Source organism: Ursus americanus, chromosome 13 (assembly GCF_024610735.1).
Source record: "Ursus americanus isolate L20-20 chromosome 13, mUrsAme1.1.p, whole genome shotgun sequence".
In the NCBI taxonomy this organism is placed as follows: Eukaryota; Metazoa; Chordata; class Mammalia; order Carnivora; family Ursidae; genus Ursus; species Ursus americanus.
Genome location: NC_142139.1, coordinates 18,707,527 through 18,730,018, shown reverse-complemented (window position 1 = coordinate 18,730,018; position 22,492 = coordinate 18,707,527).

The window sequence follows — 22,492 nt, the reverse complement described above, 5'->3', positions numbered from 1 at the left end:
TAACGTTTGTGCTCATTATATAAAAGCAAGGCTGTGTAAAATTTCTGCTGCTTTGGTACCAATCAAGGCAATGGAATCAAAATGCGCTATACTCTGAAGTTCTTTTATTCTTTGTGAGCCCTCTATTCTTTTTTAAATCCAATTTGACTTTAATATACCCATAATGAAGCAGTAAATAAATATTAGTGATTCTATTTATTTATTTCATTTATTTATTTCATTTTATTGACATTTTACGTCTGAACTTGAGCATGCATCCATTTAATAGTTTTTATGATGAAATGGAAAGTTCACACAAGCACTTCTGCACATTGAAGTATGACGACTTTTTGAGGAAAAGCACTTGCACGGTTGAGTTGTGAGCTGAACTAGCTGCTTTTTTTTTTTTTAAGGAACACCATTTTTACTCAAAAGAATAGCAGAAAAACAATGGTCGTTGAGATTTGCATATTTGGCAGACATTTTCTCAGAAATGAATGATGTAAGCCTGTAATGTTATAGAAAGCAACTGACAACCAATGGCAAAATTTAAGCTTTTAAGTGAAAACTCAAGGTTTTGGAAGATTCCCTTCCGTTATCATAAGCTTGACAGTGTCCCAATATTTCAAGGCTTGTCTGATGAGTTTGGTAGGGATATCAATAAACATGATACAGAATAGTAAAATATGTAATGATCTAAGAGACCTCCTTGACTTGGTGAACCAATATTTTCCAAGTAATATGTGTCATACATACATGGGTAAAAGATCCATTCAAAGTGCGAGATAGACCAATGGGATTTAAATGTGACAGCACTAAAAGATAAATAATGTATGCTCGGGTTCTACACCACAAACGATTTAAGAAATTATTTGTTGAGTCTTATGCAATACCTAAGAAAAATATCCACAATTACCTGAAACGGCTGTTACAATTCTCTTACTTTTTTCAATTATATGTTTTCCTTCCTTCCTTCCTTCCTTCCTTCCAAACCTCCTTCCTTCCTGTCTCTCCCTCCTGACTGCCCCCACTCTTCTTTCTTCTTTTCTCTATCTTTCTTTCCTCTTACCTTCCTTCCTTCTTTTTCTTTTCTTTTCCTCTTTCTTTCTTTCTTTCTTTCTTTCTTTCTTTCTTTCTTTCTTCTTTCCTCTTTCTTTCATTGTCTATATTGAGTAACTAAAGATGCATTAAGTAATTATTGCTGATTTACAAAAATGAATTAGGGGTAACTAGCTATATTATTTTGTGTCTATTATGCATTCATTTCATATATAACTATAAATCTATTTTGTATATTAGTTTTATTTTGCGTTTTTTAATAATGCTAAAAATTGAAAGAGATCTTTACAATGGGAAATATACTAAAGAATCTGAGTACAATGGTGGACTTGACGAATAAGTTGGAGACTCAAAGATTATTTGAAGCCTGTCACTGTGTGTCAGAATACTAGTTGGATTTTATGCTGTGGAAGTTTAAAGTCTAGAACTGTAGAAATCCAATACAAGAAGGGACCCAAGGGGCTATTTGGTTTTCTTCTCTCACTTTATCTGAGGAGTCTGACTGAGGATGTTTGGATAACTCATTTGAGATTACACAATTGGTATCAGAGTGAGGACTAGAAAGTAGTATTCTGACATCCATCCAAAGCTATTTCATTTCCAGTCCAGCTATGACTTCCTAGAAGTTATTCACTGCACCATGCTTCCCACTATATTCACACACCCCAAAAACTTTGTATTTAGACTTCAATACCTTATTACAGTGATTCTGTCTGCCAAACACCAGCTCAGCGTTGGTAGTGTTGCCATCTTTAGGCAGGAGGTTTACCCAACTATTTGTTTTGGAATGTAGTATTGTTACTATTTAAAAGGACAGAATTAAAAAAAAAAAAAAAGACAGAGGTACTACAACTAGTAATTAAAATCACTGGCTCATAAAATTAGTTCATTTAAGGTAAAGATGGGAGTGTCTTGTACTTTCCAATCTGCAGCATCAGAGTGTTCACTCTGTTCAAAAGTATTCAATGACTTTTTGTGAAATTGAATTGAACAAAAGTGAATTGAATTGAATTGAATTGAATTGAATTGGGAAACGAGCTACCCACACTGGAAATTGTAGTAACTCTATGAGGCCATTGGAGGCAATGCAATTCAGAACATTAATTTCTAGGAAACCACAAATGATGACTTTTTTCCACCCTGAGTTCCATCTTAGTGTTGAAATTTAAATCCATGCTGTACTTAGCATTCCAGAAGATGAGACTATATCATTTTCAATTTTTTTCTTTCACTAGGTTAGGTAAAAAGATAATGTGCTCTTTATTTTGAATAAAAATATTCATTGCTAAGGGACTACAGTAGGTTTATTATGGGAGGAGGGTGAGGGGTGTGGATAGTCTGGGAAAGACCTTGAGAATGTCCTTGCCATCCAAGAAAGATAATTATCTTTCATTTTACAATATTCCCCAGAGATGGGAAAAACCTATCTTGGTCTGAATTCTCTATAAACAAAGAAACAAACAAAGCCCTGCCTGCTGTTAATCTTAAAATGTTATATACAACGCAGATGGTGGTAATGAAAGATGCAGTTGAATGCTTCTGTATTTGAAAAGTTTTAAACTGTGTAATTGCTGTACTATTTCATTTCATCCCCTTCTGTCATTTTAATAATATTTCTAAGACAAACAAAGAAATGTCTATAATAAATTATTGCAGGAGTATACTCCGTTTTCTCAAGCACAAATCTGATGAGAATGGAACTTTAATGATTCTGACTCTGTCTATTCAGTCTTACATGGAACCATTAGATCAACAAAGCCAGCTGTTTTTAAGTTCCATTAGGAGCCAGTATTAAAATAAAAGTAAATATTAAGTCTGAACCTAATTCTATTTTACAAATATTGTCGTTGATTTTTAAAAATACTTTGCCTGATTTATCTTTTCAATATTAACTTCTTCAACTTGAGTGTAAAATATTTTTTCTTCTCAATTTGTACGACAAATCATATGTGTTTCTCCCTGGAAATAAGATTCTTTGAGTTACCCTCACGACTTCAGCCACCACTTCTACCCTCCAAGGACTCCAAAATATCTTTAAGAAGCATTATGGTAGGACCACAGAGTGATTTTCTATAAATTTACTCAAGGATTGTATAAGAGGTCTGTATGAAGTTTTGCTACTTGAGTAGGCTCCTCAGAATTTGGGATGATCCAAAATATTTGGGTGGATGGAGATTTATACTCCTATCAGATCAGATTTCAAAACCAGAAAGGTTGGATAGACTTTCTCAAAACTCAGTTTATGTTCAACAGCAATGCAGAGAATGTGGAAGGCATATACACATATTTAGAGCTTACTATTTGCCACATAGTTCATACATATTCACACCTATGAAATCAGTGTTAGTTAACACAATTTCATTTTAAAATCCTACACTTGGGAAAGTTAAGTTATGTTTTCAAAGTCTCCCTGTTATTAATCAACAAAGCTAATATTCAAATGATTTTTGTATCTTCTATTCATAGTCTGTATTGTTTTCTCTATTCATTCCTCAGATGTTCACCAGCAGTAGTGGGGTTCCCACCAAGTGTTCAAATAAAGCTCCCAAAGGCAAATGACTATCCTTTTCTGCAAGAACCTTCTGACTTCTTCCTTTTCTAGCTCTTCTCTGAGGACTGCAAATGCCCTTTAGTTATTGCTTACTTGTAGACCATCTTCTGACCTAACCCGTCCAGTTTAGCACCTCGATTAGGAATGGTTATTTCAACCCTATTATTTTAGGGTTAAAGTAACTCTTTGTTCTTATAAAAGGTAACACAGGAAAAAATTAAATTTTTTATTATATTTAGAAGCATTGAAATTAAATTTCTTCATAGATAAACACCTTGGAAAATTATTCTAGGCCCAAAAAGTGGTTGCTGTTTAATGTATTGGAAACCGAAATTAATTTATTTGCAACTTGAGCTTGAGGAGAATTTTATCTTTTTGCAGTAGGAACCACACCTGTGATCAAGTTGACAGAAAGAAATAATGCTAGGCAGCAATTGTAGTGAGTCATATAGAAATCTAAGGGTCCAAAAATGTGCAATTAGCCCATCCTATATTCTCCAGATTATCTTGATGTAAATCAAGCAAATCAATGAATGATTAATTTAAAAAAAATAATTCCAAGGCACCTGAAATCATCAACAGTAATTTCTTGGCAGCTCTAAAATGTCCTAATTTTCTGAAAATTAAAAAACAAATTTTTTTACAAATTTTGTTCTGCCAGTCCTTTAAAAAAAAAAAAAAAAGCTCCTATTTGCTTGTATTAAACACCTTCCTGCTTGAATTATGTAGAGTAATTTCTGTTTTTCTGGACAGACCCTGACTGTTAAAATTGCTTTGCTTTTTATAATTAAAACCACCTACTAAATCACCATCTCACAGGTATATATTTAATATGATTACGTAATTATATTCTCTAATAAAAGAATGGCAAATATGTAGGCAGACAGGTAAAAAAATAAACCCGCCAATTTGTTTTTTATCACTTTTGTTGTTTTTCATCATCTACATTAAAGTTCTGTTTTTAAGCCAAAATAGGAGGATGTTAGAATATATTATAACTCCCATGATTTTAATTTATACTGCCTCGATTTTAATATAAAATGCCTTTGGATTACTAAAATGCTATACATATCAATTAATTTCAAACAAAAAACGAAATTAGTTTATTAATTAAAATTATCTAAAGGCAGCTAGTAATATATGCTAACCTATTTCTAAGTAGTGTTATTTCCATATGCTGATAAAATTAAGTTATACTGTTAATTGCTCTAAGACACGCCTCCAAAATCATAGTTTAAGATTTGGACTTTTTATTTTTTTTTAAGATTTGGGTATTTTTTAAACCAGACAATATTATTGGCTAGTATAATAAACAAAGATGTATCTTAAGTGCCATCCAAATATGATCCAAAAGGAAAATAGTATAAAGTTTTCACTACTTTTTCATTCCTTTATCAAGAATATCCAGTATATAATTGGATTTTTCCCTCTAAATATTTCTTAAGGTGTTCTCATATTTTTAAATCTCTCTGTCAATAGTCTTTACTTTTTTACTATCTTTCATTCACCCAACCAGAGTAATTTTTCTAGTCAAGTTATGATTATTTTACTCTTTCACTCTAAAAAAAAAAAAAAAAAAATCACTTCTAGGCTAGGGTCAAAATTGCCAGGATCATAGACCTTCTGCAGGACACAAGTCAGCTGTGCATACAAAGTGGCATAGAGTATTCTCAACATGACAGAAGACGGATGGATGCTGAATGTATGATAGGAATCCATCTCCTTTAAATACATACTATGAGCATAACTGGCATATTTGTGAAATATTTATCTTGTCTAAATTTCACTTTCTTTTGGGTAAGGATGCATTTTTCTCTACCTCTTTACATGCAGGAAGACGCAGAGAGAGGTCCATTAAAGATAACATCGGAGCGTATTGGAATCATAATTACCCCAGCGCTGCGTCAGAAGCCAACCGACTATATAATGAAATCAGTGTGTTTTCAGATGAAAAGAGGGATGGAGAACAGTGCCCCCCCTCCCCGTGCAGACGTTAGAATCTCAGTGACCCAGAGCAAGGGAGACCAGCATTGCCTGAAGGTGACCAAACGCCACACAGCATTTGAGAGAGAACTTGTCAGCTTCTCTATCACTTGAAGATGAGACGTAGGATTGCAAGATTTATCATGAAGAGATATTTTTACAGGTACTTAATTAATGAAGCTCTATTTTTTTCACCCATTCTTCTCTTCTTCCTGAGAAAGAAAAAAAAAATTCCTAACTACTCTTCAGGAAGATTATCATAGTTAGTGAATTTTCTGAGTAGTGAATATATATAATATATATACATACATATATATATATATATAATTTTAAATATATATTAAACATATATTTGATAAACACACTAAATTCTCTATCATCCACTTATCTATTTCTCATAAGAATTCAAAATAGAGAGCAAGACAATATCAGTAACAGTATTGCTTAAATAAAATGAATTATTTAGAAGTCATGCTTCTGTCCTGACTATAGGGGGAGTATATTTCTAACCAGTTGATCATTTTTTTCTAATTCAACTGGAAATTATGGATTCAGTGTGCATAATAAGAAATGTCCTTACTCAAAGCGATTGTGATGTCACAGCCATTCCATTGTTTCTGGGCAATGTCTATTTTAACTCAGCACATTTTAAAATCAGCAATTATTGCAAAGGAAATCAGTATTGTTCATGACAGTTCCACCATTCTTCTCTAAAACAACAGAGACTTTATTAAAAGTGAAGTTGTATATGGCTATTTTTTTGAGTTTTTATTTTATTACCAGTAAAAGAACAAAACATCAGACAAGACTATTGTCTGATCCATCTGGTGCTATATTTCCTCCACACAAGCCTTGTATAACACACACAATATTTCAACTGCAAATGTTGTTTAGCTTTTAAAACAATTGCCTATCAAAGCATCCAGGTCCCATTGATAATGGAGCAAAGCCTTTCCTGCAATTGTGAGCCAGGAAATGCTGGCCCCTTGGCAAGTCTCGTATGTCCTGTTGCTTGTAATCTCCCTCCCTCCTTGCTGGAATGTGTTATTTTTAAGCAGCTAGACTAACAGGAAGAGAAAGTTGTTACTTCTTTTCATGTGGATGGAGCAACCAGGGGAAGGCAACTATGCTTTAAGAATCAGGGCTGATGACATTTTAAAACCCTTACCAGGTACCAAGCTACTGCTATGAGGGAAATCTCCAGATCCAAGTCTAGTTTTGGATGGAGAGTAAGTTCCCCACTCCATAGCCCCAATACATTTTGCAGGCTTCTGAGAACTGAAAAATAAAGACACAAACTGCACTGAAGGTGCATAGAACTTCATTGTTCTGTACTTGCATGGATGAAAGAATGTGTTTCATTTTGCAGAGGACTGCCCTGAAAATAAATCACTTTAAAGAGAACCACAGAAATAGAGACACATTTTATTTCATGATGATTACTGGATGTTGAACCAATATTCAATAGAACGTTTTACCAACCACCATAAGCAGAATTTCATAATTTGAAAAAGAAACACACTCTCTCATACTTACCTATGTAAAAACTAATATTATAGTTTCAATCTATCAAATCTACTTACATTAAAATTAATCTGCAGCCTTACTTATATAATTCGTTTTTTGATCCCTAAGAAAGTTCACTTTAAAAAGCAGATCAGTTTTACGAAAGCAAAAATATCCAAGGACACACTGAATATCTAAGGCACTTTTCCTTGCTCTTCTTGAAAAGACAAACATGTTCCTGCCTTAGATCCTTTGCTCCTGCTCGTCCTTCTCCCTCAAATGTTCTTTCCCCTGACTTTGACAAGTCCCCCTCTCTCCCTTAATCAGCCTCTGCTCAGATGGTCTGATGACCGTGTCAAATCACACCCCTCACCCTGATGATTAGGCTCCATCCCCTTCCCCATTTTATATTTTTTCATAGCCTTTAACATCACTGATATACTCCATACATTTACTTGTTTATTTATTACCAATTTCTCCTCATAAGATTGTAAGACCCATGAGAGCAGGGACTTTGTTCTGTTCACTGTGGCATCCTGAACCCCTGGGCCAGACCATGGCTGATAGTAGGCATTCAACAAGCAAATGTGCAATGGCTGAATGAATTAAATTCTAGGTACTTCTTTATTAAATTCTCATGGTGTACATTTGGTTCTATTTCTCTTACACACTCCAATCGCTCAAATAATAGTTTTATGGTACAGAACACTGTAGTCTAGTTTACATAAAAGATGACATCAGTATATTATAAATCATAAAAGTCACACATGCAAATGTTTGTGTGTGCGTGTACCCATCAAGGTACTGAACACTAAAAAAAGGATCTGGGATGTAGGTAATTTATCATTATTATTCTTGCCTTCACCCACCCTTTATATTCCTTGATAACTTAACATTAAATCATTATGGTTAGATAATGCAACTATCTATATCTGCATACCAAGGAGCCAACACCCTTTTAATTCTACAAACTTTACTAATACTCATCTTCCCTCCATTGCTACTAAAGACCTTCCGCATCTATTCCAGATTTACACATCCATTCATGACCGTGTTTTTCATTTATTCTTTGAGAAGTCAGTTATAAATATTAGATACTATTTTATTGACATTGAATTCCTACTTGATTTTTAAGCCCTCAATATGGGTTTATCATTAAGGGGAAGAGAGAAGAGGCAACATTGCTTGCAACATTTTGCCTATTTCGACCCCTAAGACTCATAGTTCACTCATTGCCTCTGGTTCCTCGTCTTTTCTATCACAGTGAGGCAGAATTTAATACGTGGTGTGGTGCAGCAAGGAGAACAGTGAGTTTGTGATTTTTCTACCCTCCCCCCAAAGGAGGGTTCTGCATTAGAGTCTTGGATGACTTACAGGCTCTCCCAAAACAGCCATTACCATTGGTTTATCTCTCCACATCTCCTCATCCTCTCATTCCAATTCCCACCCCTAAATGACTTCTCAAGATTTCCCACAGTGAGAAAATTTGCAATAATGAGTTCAACTTTTTAAATTTTTTTCAGGATCCCTCCACATTTGGGTCTTAGATTGACAGGGCCGAATCTCTAGGATGCAATATTGTCATGTGGCTCACATGGCCCTCCAGCCCTCCCAGGTTTGCACTGCAGACATGTGGTTATTGAACAGGCCAAGTGCCTGGAGCACCTTTCTAAGACCACATTTAGTCATTACCCAGCGTGAAGTCATACGCCCACACCTCTGTCTAGTCCCTGCACAGGAAACCAGATTCAACTGAAACCTGACAAAAGGTGAACATCTTTTTACGCATCCATTGATTGACTCATCAACTCTGAGTGTTAAATGCCCAGCACTCTCTTCTGACCTTTTTCTGTGCATACTGTCTACAGAGCCCTGGTTGTGTTCACTGTCTCTATGTTTTACGCTTCCTTGTTGTCTTAAAACCTGACTAGCCAAGCAGAATTCATATATCACCTAACTGACCACTTGTCATCTCCACTTGAATTTCTCAGCAACATCTCAAACTTCACATGTCTCAAAGTAGGATCATAATTATCTCCTTCCCTTCAAAATATATTTCTCTCCAGTGTGCTCTAAGTCAGGCCAAAGCACCACTACCCATCCAGGCGTTTAATCCAAAGTCCTAATTCACCATTACCTCCTCTCTCTTCCTCATTCCATATACAGTCAAACACCAAGTTCTGTTGTTTATGTTTCCCTGGTATTACCAGAACAGGTTCCCTTCTTTCTCTTCTCATTGCTAAAAGCTATCACTGAAGTAAATTAAAAAAAAAAAAAAAAAAAAAAAAAGCATTTACATTGTTTCTTAAATTCATTTTGTACAATATTTTCCAGATACTTCTTTTATAAAATACAAATCATGCCTATCCATTCCATTCTATAAATGCTTCATTTGTTTCCCAGGTACCATGGAAACACAAATCAGAACACTTAAAATGGACTATAGAGCCTGCTGTAATCTGGCTCTGCTGCCGTTTTCCATCTCATCTCTTTGCACAGTCCTGTGTATTCTCCCCGCTCTCACCATAATGCATGGATGTGCCAAATCATCTGCCGGCATGCTCCCCAGGCTCCGGTCACCTAGGTAATCAGCATGTATTCTTCATGGGTCAGCATTAGCACCATCCCCTTAGAGAGGCCTGCTGATTGCCTGTGACATTATTCACCACCACATTCTCGATCTCGGTAGTTTTAAAAATTCCCAACCATTGAGTATATTATTTACAGTTTTGCTTAATTCCCAATTTCTGATTCTATTGCAGGCTCCATGAAGGCATGGAATCATGCCGAGGTGGGTCACCTGTATATCCCACAATATCTGTTGCGAGGCCTGATATGTAACAAAGACCCAGATAGTTGATAAATGAATGAACAAAAACAATCACTGAGCAATTATTAGACCCAAGTCTATGATCTCCAAGCTGGTGTTTCAATTTTATGAAGTCCATTCAAAATTCTTAGCTGCCAAGAAGAAATTTGAGTAATGTCTCTTGGTGAGTCATATACCTTCTTTCATTTCTCTCTGTTTAAAAGTGGTTTCTCTCTTTAAAATAAAACAAAACAAAAACAAAAGCAAAAGCAAAAAAAAACCCTCAGCAAACAGTCCTAATAAATATCAGCTAATAAAATAATGAATGTAGCAAACAAGTAAGTTGAGAAAGACAGACAAACCAAAGATATTATGGGGAGAAAGAAAAATCTAAAATGACATAAAGAGACTCCTTCAACTTGAATCTAAGGAAGGTCTAAAGAATAAATGTTCTATTGGAAGAGTAACAGAAAGAACATTAGATTTAGTTATTTAAAAACTAAACAAGACCAAACAGCTAAAACCAGTGTCTTCTTGGAGGAAGAAAATAAGCTGGCAAATAAACAGGTGAGTATAGTAAAGATCTAACCCATGAAGGTTTGTATAAGTAGGAATGAAAATGATTATGATCTCGTATGTATTTTTCACATGTCACAAGAAGGAAACATCCATTAGGATCCTCACAGTGGACAATAAGTAACTCAGTAAGAATGCTGAACTGGGCGAATGAGACTTAACAGAGCAACACTGAAGGGCGGGCAGGACTGCCCAGGCAAACGTGCTGTTAAAAATCACACAGTGGCAAAGCTGATAAAAACACATCTGCTTTCTTTCCTGGTACACAAGACAATAAATGATCCTAGCCAACTTCAAGTTTTAGCCCTGGAAACTTTGATATCGCAGATGTAAAATAAATTAAGACAAGACAAAAGGAGGCAAATTTATTGGGGGAAAAAAACCCAAATGCAAATTTAGAAAGCTCAGCATGTAGATAATTGAAAACAGTGAAGGAAATTGTTTCTAGATACTATTCTAATTCACATGGTGTAATTTTCAACTAATAAAGTATAGCACAGCCCTGACCCTGAAACATTTGATGTAACAAGCAAAGTGCTTTGGAGGAAAGCAATGTATTTTCATGGCTCTCATAGGGAGCAAGTCTATTATACCAGTTAGGTAGGCTTTTCTAGGTATTAATTAGTTTTTAATTAATTAATTTTTATCATCATTAGGTTTTCTGAATTTTCTTAATTTTACTCCCTAATTTAAAACTCTTCAACAGTTTCTCATCGTGGGTGTGTGTCACCATGATGTGGTGATCTGGGTTTCTACCTCCCTGAGCTCTTTTTCTACCACCCCCCAACTTGTTCCTTCTGGTTCCTCCTCGCTGGCCCCTGAGCTGTCCCTTGAACACATCAAGTACACTCCTAGCAAAGAGCTTTTATCTCAGTTCCCTCTACACAGGGGCTCTTAACATTTCCTGCCCCAGGGCCCTCTCCGGCAGTCTAGCGGTCAGGCAAAGCCTAGAGACACTTCTCAGCATGCTGTTTTATACCACATAAAATAAAATTCCCAGGATTACAAATGTAACCAACTATATTAAAATGAAAGTATCAAAAAGATTTTTAAGCTGAATGTGTTTTTAAAAACACATATGCTTCTTTATTAACTTAAAGTAACAAAGATCTAGAGGCATGTCTGACAATAACCATACCGTTCGAGTGGTGGTGAGTGTCAATGTTTTTCCCCATGTCCAAACACTGTTATCTAAAATGAAAATGTCCTCAAATTGTTTGGGTAACAAAATTACAGTTGCTGCTATGACTCCCGTGGATTCTTGATAAAATTCAAAATTGAAGGGAATAGTAAATTTCAGTTAGACATTAATAGAGTAACTGTTAATCTTTTTTTAGATCAAGTTCATAGACTGCCTGAATTCTAGGGGGACGTCCAGATTAAAAACTCCTGTTTCATAGAACATTCTTTTCCCAGGTATCTACTTTACTCTTATCTCAAGTCCTTCCATTGTCTACTTGAGTGTCCCTTATTGTATGTGCGTGTAATAACATTTTCCCTGAGCAGCCTAGTAGAACAGCACCTCCTGTGTTAACCATTACATAGCCACCTGACCTGATCTCATTTTTCTCTGTAGCACTTACTGATCCACTTTTTATTTACTCACGTGTGTATTTTCTGTCTCCGCACTGGGATTCAAGCTATGTGAGGACAATCACTGCCATATCCCCAGCATGTAGAACAATGCCCAGAACAGACTGAGCCTTCAGGAGATATTTGTTGAAGGCACTGGATGAGTGAATGATCTTTTAGCATGGCCTGTAAAATGCTTTAAGATCTCACTTCTGATTGTTTTGCTGGTCTCATCTTGCACTGCGCTCTTTCTGACCTACTGTGCCCCACCCGCACTTGTCTTCCTTCCTCAAGGCCCCATCAAGGCATCTCAAGCTCCCCAGAGCGGCCCTCTTCCATCCCTCTTTCCCTCTACTTGGCCTGGTGCACCCCAAATCACCCTACAAAGTCTGAGAACACTTTGCATGTGGCAGAAATCCCTGCCATATATATTTATAGCTGATTCTGGATCGCTTTCATTATACTCTTGATAAATGTAATTCAGTAATTATTTGCCTAATCTTCCACTTAGTGTCGGTTGTTGAAACTAGACTACAGCTCACTGGAAGCAAGTCAATGGCATATAGAAGTGCCCAAGCAGCAGTTTAAAAAATAAAACGAATAAACCGAAGAAGTCACCAAGACCGCCCTCTACAGATTCTTCTAAATGTAAAACTTGGAACACAATAACAAAGTTAGTTGGCCTCGCTTGAGCAATCATTGCTTGCACCTGTTGTCTTTGAATTAAATTCTAATGAGATGGCAGAGACCACTCATAAATATTTATGAAGACGAGGAGTTTGGCACACACTGGCACTGGGCTGCAAACCCCAAGTGATGCTATTTCTTGTTCAGTAGCTTTCCAGTATCACAGCCACGAGCTCCATCCTCGAGCGTTGCCAGAATTTTGATCTCCAGAAGGAGCTTCTTTTTTCTAGCTTGATTGTAAAGCCTGAATTTAGAACAGACTCAACATTTTCATATAATTTTATCTTTGGGGCAATGAGCTTCTTCGTTTCATCCTAAAACCACCAGTTTTCAGTAAACAAAATACTATGTAAGAGATACGCTTCCTATAAAGTAAGTGCTGTAAACAAAAGGAACAACACTCTCCTTTTTCGTAGTCCTATTGTTTACAATCCTGGTTAGGACAGTGATGTTGGATCGCAAGACGGAAGAATATTCCCTGCAGATGTCTGAGTTAACGGAGGATTTGTAAAAACCAAAACCAAATCAAGTTAACAGAATCAGCAATGTTGTTAGGGTCCTCAAGAAGCAAAAGCTAATAAATCCGAGGGGAGACTTCTAAATACAATTTCAGCTCTTCAGGAAACGCTTCCAGGTTTTCTATCATCAATACAGATATTTTGTCACATTTCTGGAATACTCTGTTATTTTTTTTTAAGATTTTATTTATTTACTTGACAGAGAGAGAGACAGCCAGCGAGAGAGGGAACACAAGCAGGGGAGTGGGAGAGGAAGAAGCAGGCTCCCAGTGGAGGAGCCTGATGTGGGGCTCGATCCCAGAACTCCGGGATCACGCCCGGAGCCGAAGGCAGACGCTTAACGACTGAGCCACCCAGGCACCCCTGGAATACTCTGTTATTATCTGTCTAGTTGTAATTAGCTACTTAGAAATCTTTTATGCCATGCTCTTCTGTCTTTATAAACTGTCACGAGACTGTACCTTGCTGCCAATATTTTGCCAGTATTCTGATAGTGTGGTGAGAGCCTGATAATCTCATCAATGAACAGGACAGAATACCTCAGTATGTTAGAAAAAGAAATTCAGGGAAAGGTCAGTAGATCATTCTGAAACTTAATTCCAGGTAATTATTTGAGAGTAGAAAAATAACTGAATTAGTGTCAACATTGTTACTTCGAAGTAATTTTCACTTTCATCTAACACTCTGGAAAATGAAGCAAAAGCAAACATGCCCAAGGGTCTTTTGAATGTTACAGAAATATTGATGGTTGTAAATTGAGGGTTTTTTCCCACATATTTGGAGCTATTAGAGAGGGGTTTTTTTCCATAAAGATATAAGCCTGTTATTAAAATGGTTGTTAGTAAAATGAATTAAACCACTGAAAACACAGAAATTATTTTGGATAAAGATTAACTGATATATTCCTGAATTATGTTGGTGGCAATTTGGAGCTTAATAAAAATTCCATGATGGGGCACCTGGGTGGGGGGGTCAGTTGAGCGTCCAACTCCTGGTGTCTGCTCAGGTCATGATTTCAGGGTCCTGAGATGGAGCCCTGCATTGGGCTCCGTACTCAGCATGGAGTCTTGAGATTCTCTTTCCCTCTCCCTCTGTCCCTCCCACTCATGCTTTCTCTCTCTCTCTCTCTCTCTGTCTCAAATAAATAAATAAGTAAATAAATAAATCTTTTTAAAAAATTCCATGACAAATAGTATACTCTGTCAGTATATCTATAAAAGGGAAATAGCGATTAATGGTAGAATTCTACATTTCAGACTTGAGTTCCATTGATCATAGTAAAGTCATGACACCATTGTGTTTCACTTGAAGAAGGCCCGTGCTTGGCATGTTCATGTGCTTACACGCACATATGGAATTGCCACTGGCCACTGTTTGGTGCACTCCATAACGTGATCACGGAAGCAAGACTTCATTTCGTTCTGTATATTCATACACACACTCACACACATTTCCTTTCTCTCTCTCTTTCTCACAGAGAGAGAAGAAAGTCAGACAAAATTTTTTTTAATACTTTATCTACACCACACAATATAGACAACTAAGCTTCATACCAGTAGGAAACAAGTGATAAGTCACTTCTTACCAAAGTACCGATTTGGAAAAAATCTTTTTGATTCATCTTTACAAAAAATACCTGCTCACGGAGATATTTTGCAAGCCCAACTGTGAGCTTTGTTTCCTTGTGACCACCTGCGTTAAATGCATTTTTGCTCATCTGGTGAGAAATCAATTGCAAAACAACTGCTTCCCGAAATTAACATCTGAAAAACCAAACCAGTAATTGCTCTCAGCAGCTTCAATATATTCAATGAACATAAATCATGTTCTATGTGGTGGATATTTTTTAGGCAACAGGAATATAAAGTTTCCATAAGGGTGGAGGAGAAGGAAGTTTATATTAAAGTAATAGTGGATCTAAGGGAGAAGCAAGCAATTCTGAAGAGGCAATGATGAACTCATCTTAAGCAGGGAAAGGAAGCTCAGAAAGGATTGTACATTTGAATAAGTTTTGGACAATAATATATATTTCTGCGGAGAACAAATTGACAAGAAGGCAACAGAGCTTTAAGAAAATGAGATCATGGGGGCGCCTGGGTGGCTCAGTCATTAAGCATCTGCCTTCGGCTTAGGGCGTGATCCCGGCGTTCTGGGATCGAGCCCCACATCAGGCTCCTCCGCTATGAGCCTGCTTCTTCCTCTCCCACTCCCCCTGCTTGTGTTCCCTCTCTCGCTGGCTGTCTCTATCTCTTCAAAAAAATAAATAAAATCTTTAAAAAAAAAAAAAAAGAAAATGAGATCCTAATATCCCCACTCTTGAACCGAGATCACAGAATAACATCGGCAGGGTGGGGGGAGGGGGGATAATATATATGTGTGTGTGTGTGTCTATGTATGTGTACACGTATACACACATATGGCATGTCCAAACAGATGACATGTCGAAGAATATATCATGGAACAGGAATATACATTAAATCACCGATGTACTTTTCAAGAGAAAGACAGTAAATTGCAGTACTATTGATTCTTCATCCATGTAAATAGCAAACCAACTTCATTAAGAAAGACACATAAATTAGAAATCAGCTGTGGGCATCTTCTCATCCTGTTTGATCCTATTGCCTCTGCTTGTGCTGGTGGCTGGCGGGTGTGGGCACAGTTTGCCCAGATGCTGTGCAGGGTCTCCCAGCCCCACTCTGACGCTGCTTTACTCAGAAGAGCAAGCTGCTAGAGGGAAATAGCCCAGTGTGGTCAAAACATGTGAATAGGTTGGAATGGCTGCAGCTTCAAGTGTACCTCATAAACATTCAAATTATTTCTGATGACGACAATTTAATTGGAGTAGGTTATCTCTCTCAGGGTGGGAACAGGCAGGGAATGTTTGAGAAACAGAACTCAGCTCGGCGTTGATTTGGCTGAGTTGTTTTCTAAGGAACCCCTCTTAAGAAACTAGCTAATTTCTGGGGCGCCTGGGTGGCTCAGTTGGTTAAGCATCTGCCTTCCGCTCAGAGCCTTCAGCTCAGGTCAGGATCCCTGGGTCCCGGGATCCAGCCACATGGGCTCCCTGCTCAGTGGGGAGTCTGCTTCTCCCTCTCCCTTGTCCCTTCCACCCTCTTGTTCTCTCCCTTTCTCTCTCTCTCTCTCTCTCAAAAAAATAAATAAAATATTAAAAAAAAAATAAATCAGCTAATTTCAGCACTTTGTTTCCCGCGTAGATTATTTAAACTAAAATGGGAATTCCTGGAAAATAAAAAGACTTGGTGAGACTCTATGGGGAAGAAAGGAATGAGCTGCAAATAATCTGGAGAGCTTCAATGGATTAAAACTAAAAGAATTTCAGAATGTATTTTATAGAATTTGACTTTAAGGTAGGCATCTCTCCCTGAACTCTTTAGTGAAATCTCTATTTCTTGCCATAACATACTATGGTTGGATTGTTGATTTTCTAACATGTCATAGTACGAACCACAATGTGGAGAAGAGCTGAGAGTATTGATGGGAGGCCTAGCAAACATGGATTTTAACTGTATTTTGTAAATTATAAAGTATTATGTTCTTTATTGAAAGAAATATAATCTGTTAATTAAATACGAACATTTATATATGAAGCTTTTACTACACATCCCTTAAGAAAATAAACTCAATCCTGCATTGTTTAGAATGTAATTTAAAACGCTGAAATGAATGATTCTAATGGTAAGAAATATATGTTATTTTTAGCTATTTTTTGGTGGGTTGGAGAGATTACTTGCCTTTTTTTTTTTTTTTCAAAAGGAACTATAACAATGCTACATGTAGCCAACAAATCTTGTTTAAAACATGACCATTTTGCTTTGTTTGGATTATAATAATTTCTTCTTGAGTACCTGCTACGCACTGTCATTCTATCTGCAGGGATTTAATGGGGGAGCTTTGAGACATTTGGTAGGTGTGGAAGGTAAAGTACAGAGAAGTACAACCACCAAGGTGCCAGGGAGACATGGCGGCTGAGTCAGGATTCAAACCTAAGCAGGTTGGCTCTGGTCCACACACTTGCTCTCGCGGTGTTTCGGTGCTGTGTCAGGTCAGGAGGGTGCTGTGGGGGCAGGGCGTGTGCGACTGAGCCAGCCTGGGGGTGGGGGGAGATACAAGGCTGACTGTGAGGCTTTAAGCAGCCCAGTATTCCTTAGATTTAGATTCACAGTCAATATTGCAATTTAACTGAAATTGCAAATGTAAAATGAAATCTGTTGTTTTTCTGTTTTTTTCTTTTTTTTCCCCTCTACTAAATGCTAGCTATCCTCCACACAGAGTGACTGGTACAACTTCAGCCAAGTTATCTACAAAGAGAAAAAATTGCGGATTCAATTATACTTTAATATTTTACAGCAGAGATTTTGCTTTGTTTATTTTCTTTTATTCCATATATATGTTTATATGCATGAATGCATTTTTTATTTGTCTGCTTTGTGGATCCCATGACCATTACTGCCAAGCTGATCATCTTTTCTGAGAGAAATGTCTCTCAAAACATGATTCCTAAAGTTATTTTTTTCTGAAGTTATTTTTTTCAGACGTCTTCAGATTTTCGTTATTTTTTTCTAATCTTCAAGGAGCTTTGCTGCTATTTCTATTCTATTTTTTTGTTTTTATGTCTCTCTTTGCTTTACATACTCACTTACCATACTGTAAAACTAACTTGTCGACTTTTCTCTCTGTTTCTTCAGAAACACTGTGGCTTCTCTCTTTCTGCTGCCAATTTCTCAGTGTTGCACTAAATTCTGGTTTGGGGCTGTCTTTGTTCCTGCTTTCTTTGGGTACAAACCCTGAGTATAACGTTAAACTCAGACCTGTCCAGACTGATTCTCAGCTCTCCGTTCTCTCTCACTCCTAGTGAGCTGAGGGGGAGATTTTCTTCTGCCCGCTGTTTTGGGTGAAATAACGCATATACCATAGGAAACGGCAGGTTCATTTTTCTGTGGCCTTTTCCTGATTTCTCTTCCAAAGATCTTTCGGCCTCTACTGTTTCCTGAGCCACATTGCTCAGTACCTTGAAGATGGACTTCAACCGAAATCACTGGTCTAATCCCCAGCACTCTCTCTTACTTTATTTAACACATTTTATTGCTGCCCCATTAAAGATCCCTTATATTAAGAGCAAGTTTTTCCTCAAAGTAAAGTCATATTTAAGCAATAATATAACCGATCTTTTTACCGAAAGTTTCGATTAAGGTGCCCTAGGAAACTCAATGTGTTTATCGGAAATACGTGCTGGAGGTGGGGTAAGTGGCAAGTGTATTACCATAGTCTGCGATGGAGACCACAAAAACCATTTCTTTCATGTATCAAAATTAGAAATTATTCATTGCTCTTTTCCAGTGGCAGGAGTGAGATTTCAACTCTTGAACACTGACCCATCTACTTGATTATGTTTCTTTCTGCCATTAACTGTTTAAATGGCTTTAAGATAAATACATGTTTCACTTCTAGAACATGCACAAACTTTCATGGTATGTCCTTTGTGCATCTCATCCTGCTGCACTTTATTTTTCTGTCTTACCATAACCCATGTCTCATTTTTCTCACCTATTTTAACATTATTTTGTCCTGCAGACATCTTTGTCAGCCTCCCTTAAAACTTTCTAGAATACAAAAGGGTAAATAAATTATACTTAAAGAAATTCAACAAAGGAAATTCTGAGGGAAGGTTCTAGATTGAGCAATAACAAAGAACGTTCAAGTGTGACTGTATCAATAGTTTTAACTCTTTAAAAAAAGAAACTAAAAATATAAATCTAAAAGGACACTCACATTTGTGGGTAAATATACACCAAACTCCTTAATGTTTGGGGGGAAACTTTATCATGTCTAGATTATGTGTTGGTGGGCTGAATCTCAAAGTTTTACTGGAACTCCGCTACGTCCATTCATTTACATACTGTCTGTGACTGCTTTCAGCCTACAGTAGTAGAATTAAAAAGGTGTGCCAGAGAGCATATGTCCTACAAACCCTATGATATTTACTATCTTATCTGTTAAAAGAAAAGGTTTACTGATCCTTGGTCTAGATGATTGTGTTAAACCAGCCGAGCTATATTCAGCCAGTGAGCATTGCACCTGTACGATGCCACCTATGGTGAGCCCAGGAGGCCAAAGCTGGAAATGGGTTATAGCGTATCTGCTAAAGAAATTCCAGATTCTGGTTTCTCCATCAGTATTAATTACAACACAGTCCTTTGGGGTCAAACATACTTACTTATCAGGGAGAGTTACTTATTTTCGAGAATGTGTGACACATAGTTCACATATCTATTTTTGTGGGGTGAATACCTAGACAATATGTAATAGATTTGTTATGTAACAAAATAATTTCCATGTACGTGGAGAAAATTTCCATTTTCCTAATGGACTCACACATTATTCAGTTCAAATACTTAAGATACTCTTATACTTAAAAAAAATGAATTAAATTTGTCAGGAGACCAAAAATTCCTTAGTAGAAACAAAATGGGCAACCTCTGTTTTGATCGGTTTAATCCAACTACGTATCTCACAAAAGCAAAGCCATCTTTTTCCACCCATATCATATGTGTCTGTCTGCATGTTTGGGAAAGGGCTATGAAACCTAAGGGGAGTTATTATGTTACTGATGAAAAGCTCAAATCTGTAACACATATGTGCATTTCAGTACATAGTATCTGCTTATTTTCCTTAAATTGCATTAAATGCTTCAATATGTAGTGGAGTCATCTTCCTTAGGAAGCATATACTTGTGGAATTCTTTGCGGTATCCTTGGGAATCCCTTTACCATGTATCCATGGCATTCTGCCCCTGCTAACCTCATTCCTTCCTGTCCCCTGGTATATTTATTAAGACAGGGGAATTTTTCCTTTCTTACTCTTAAGATTTTGCTCTTGTCCCCAAGCTACTGTTTCTGAACCAAAAGAAAAGGAAAAGGACAACATATTTGAGGAAACAATATGACACTACTAGAAATTACTGCGTGATGTCTGTTTTCTTACTTAAAGGCAGAAACAGAAGTTCTCTCGCATTTTCCCCCCAAACAACTGTACTTTAAACCGATGCTGAGACGCAAAGTAGCAGAACAAAGAAAGCTGGTATTTTCCAAGGGAGCGGATTTTCACCGCTCGTACAGATTCCCCATAGTAGGTATATGGAAATGAGTAATCATGTTCTTACAAAACTCTATTCTCTGTACAAGGCATGCAGGGCTACATAAGAATGTTTTTAAAAAATAGTTGATTTTAAAATTACCTCTTTCAACAGTCTTTGATTCTGTTGTTACTGGAAAATAATAAATGCAAACATACCTACGTATTTATATATTATTTTATAAATATGCTTTTGTAAGCCTCTGATAACACACAGAGGTTTATGATTTTACTTCTTCTAAGTTAACTACTCATCTTTGTATCCACTTTGACACTAGTATGCCACAGAGATACTAGAGGCAAAATAGGGTTTCTTTTTAATCGAACCTAACTTCATGTCCCCAAATCCATTTTATTTATAAGTTTTCCACTTTAGTAGCTGAAAGTCATCATCATGTTAATTTTGAGGGCAAATAACCCATTTTTCTGAAATGTAGAAATCAAAGGTACACAGTCTTATTTATTTTTTGTACACAGAAAAACAAGTGAGATATCAGAAAAATATAATTCTAGATGCCCTCCAATTATTGCCTTTTAATTTCAAATAGAAATATGTGCAGGATGTTTGCTTCCTAGAAGGAACAAAAAGGGGGGGGATATGATACCATGGCGTGCTATGATCAATAAGTGTAATCGGGAAAGGATCTGTGATTCTGAAAATCAAAGAAGCGTAGAGCTTGATGAGACTGTTTTCTCTCATCTGGATGAGTCATCATAACAAGAGAACTTACACTTACAGTTTACAAACTTCTGTTTACACTCATTTGAGAATTGATGGAGTTTTGCCACATTTTATGCCTAGTGGGGGACTCTCAGGAAGGTAGCAGAGATGAACAGATAACAGTCACAGCACTAACCCGTAGGCATCATTAGTCACTGTACATATAGCTGACCTTCTTCTTTTTTTTTTTTTAAGATTTTATTTATTTATTCGACAGAGATAGAGACAGCCAGCGAGAGAGGGAACACAAGCAGAGGGAGTGGGAGAGGAAGAAGCAGGCTCATAGCAGAGGAGCCTGATGTGGGGCTCGATCCCATAATGCCGGGATCACGTCCTGAGCCGAAGGCAGATGCTTAACCGCTGTGCCACCCAGGCGCCCCCATATAGCTGACCTTCTGGTTTTCTCTGCCCCACTTTTGGAACAGGAGAACCTGTATCAGACAGCAGGAGCAGGAAGAATATTGTTCTATGTTTAGGTGCTGAAGGAAATAAGCAATTCTTTATCAAGCTTAGGTGGAAGAAGTGAAATATGTATTAAAATAATCTTTGTTTTTATTATAAGTTTAATGTCTTCTCAAATAGTTCACCTATGTAAAATAGATAATTCAGAATTTATTGTTGATAGTAATGACAATGATAATAATAGCATAATGTTAGTATATATCTAAGCAATTTATACATATTTAACTTTTAAAATCTTCAACCTTTGGGACACCTGGGTGGCTCCGTCAGTTGAGTGTTGGACTCTTGATTTTGACTCAGGTCATGATCTCAGGGTCATGGGATCAAGCTCCAGGCTCAGTGTGGGGTCTGCTTGAGATTCTCTCTCCCCCTCTCCCTCTGCCTCTCCTCTGGCTCATGTGTGCGTGAACACACACTCTCTCTCTAAAATAAATAAATACGTATTTTTAAAAATAAAATCTTCAAGCCCTTATAATAAGTCTGAGGCAAAGAAAACCCAGGATTAGCAGCCCTGAATAAAAAAAAAATCTCTTTGTCCTGCTTCACTTTTCTGTTCTGTTATGTGGAGATAATAACAGTACTTACCTCAAAGAATCCAGATGGTTAAATGAACTAACATGCACAAAGTGCTTGGAATAGTGCCTGGCACATAGGAAACACTATGAAAATGTAATTGATGATTATGACTATGCTTTGGTGAGTTACATTGTGTCCCTCCAAAACATATGTTGAAGTCCTAATACCCAGTGAACGTGACTCTGCAAATAGGATCTTTGCAAGAGGTAATCAAGTTAAAATGAGGTTACTGGATTGGGGTGAGCCCTAAATCCAATACTGGTGTCCTTATAAAAAGAAAGACATTTGGGGTTACAGAGAGACACAGGGAAGAAGGTCATGTGATGACAGAGGCAGAA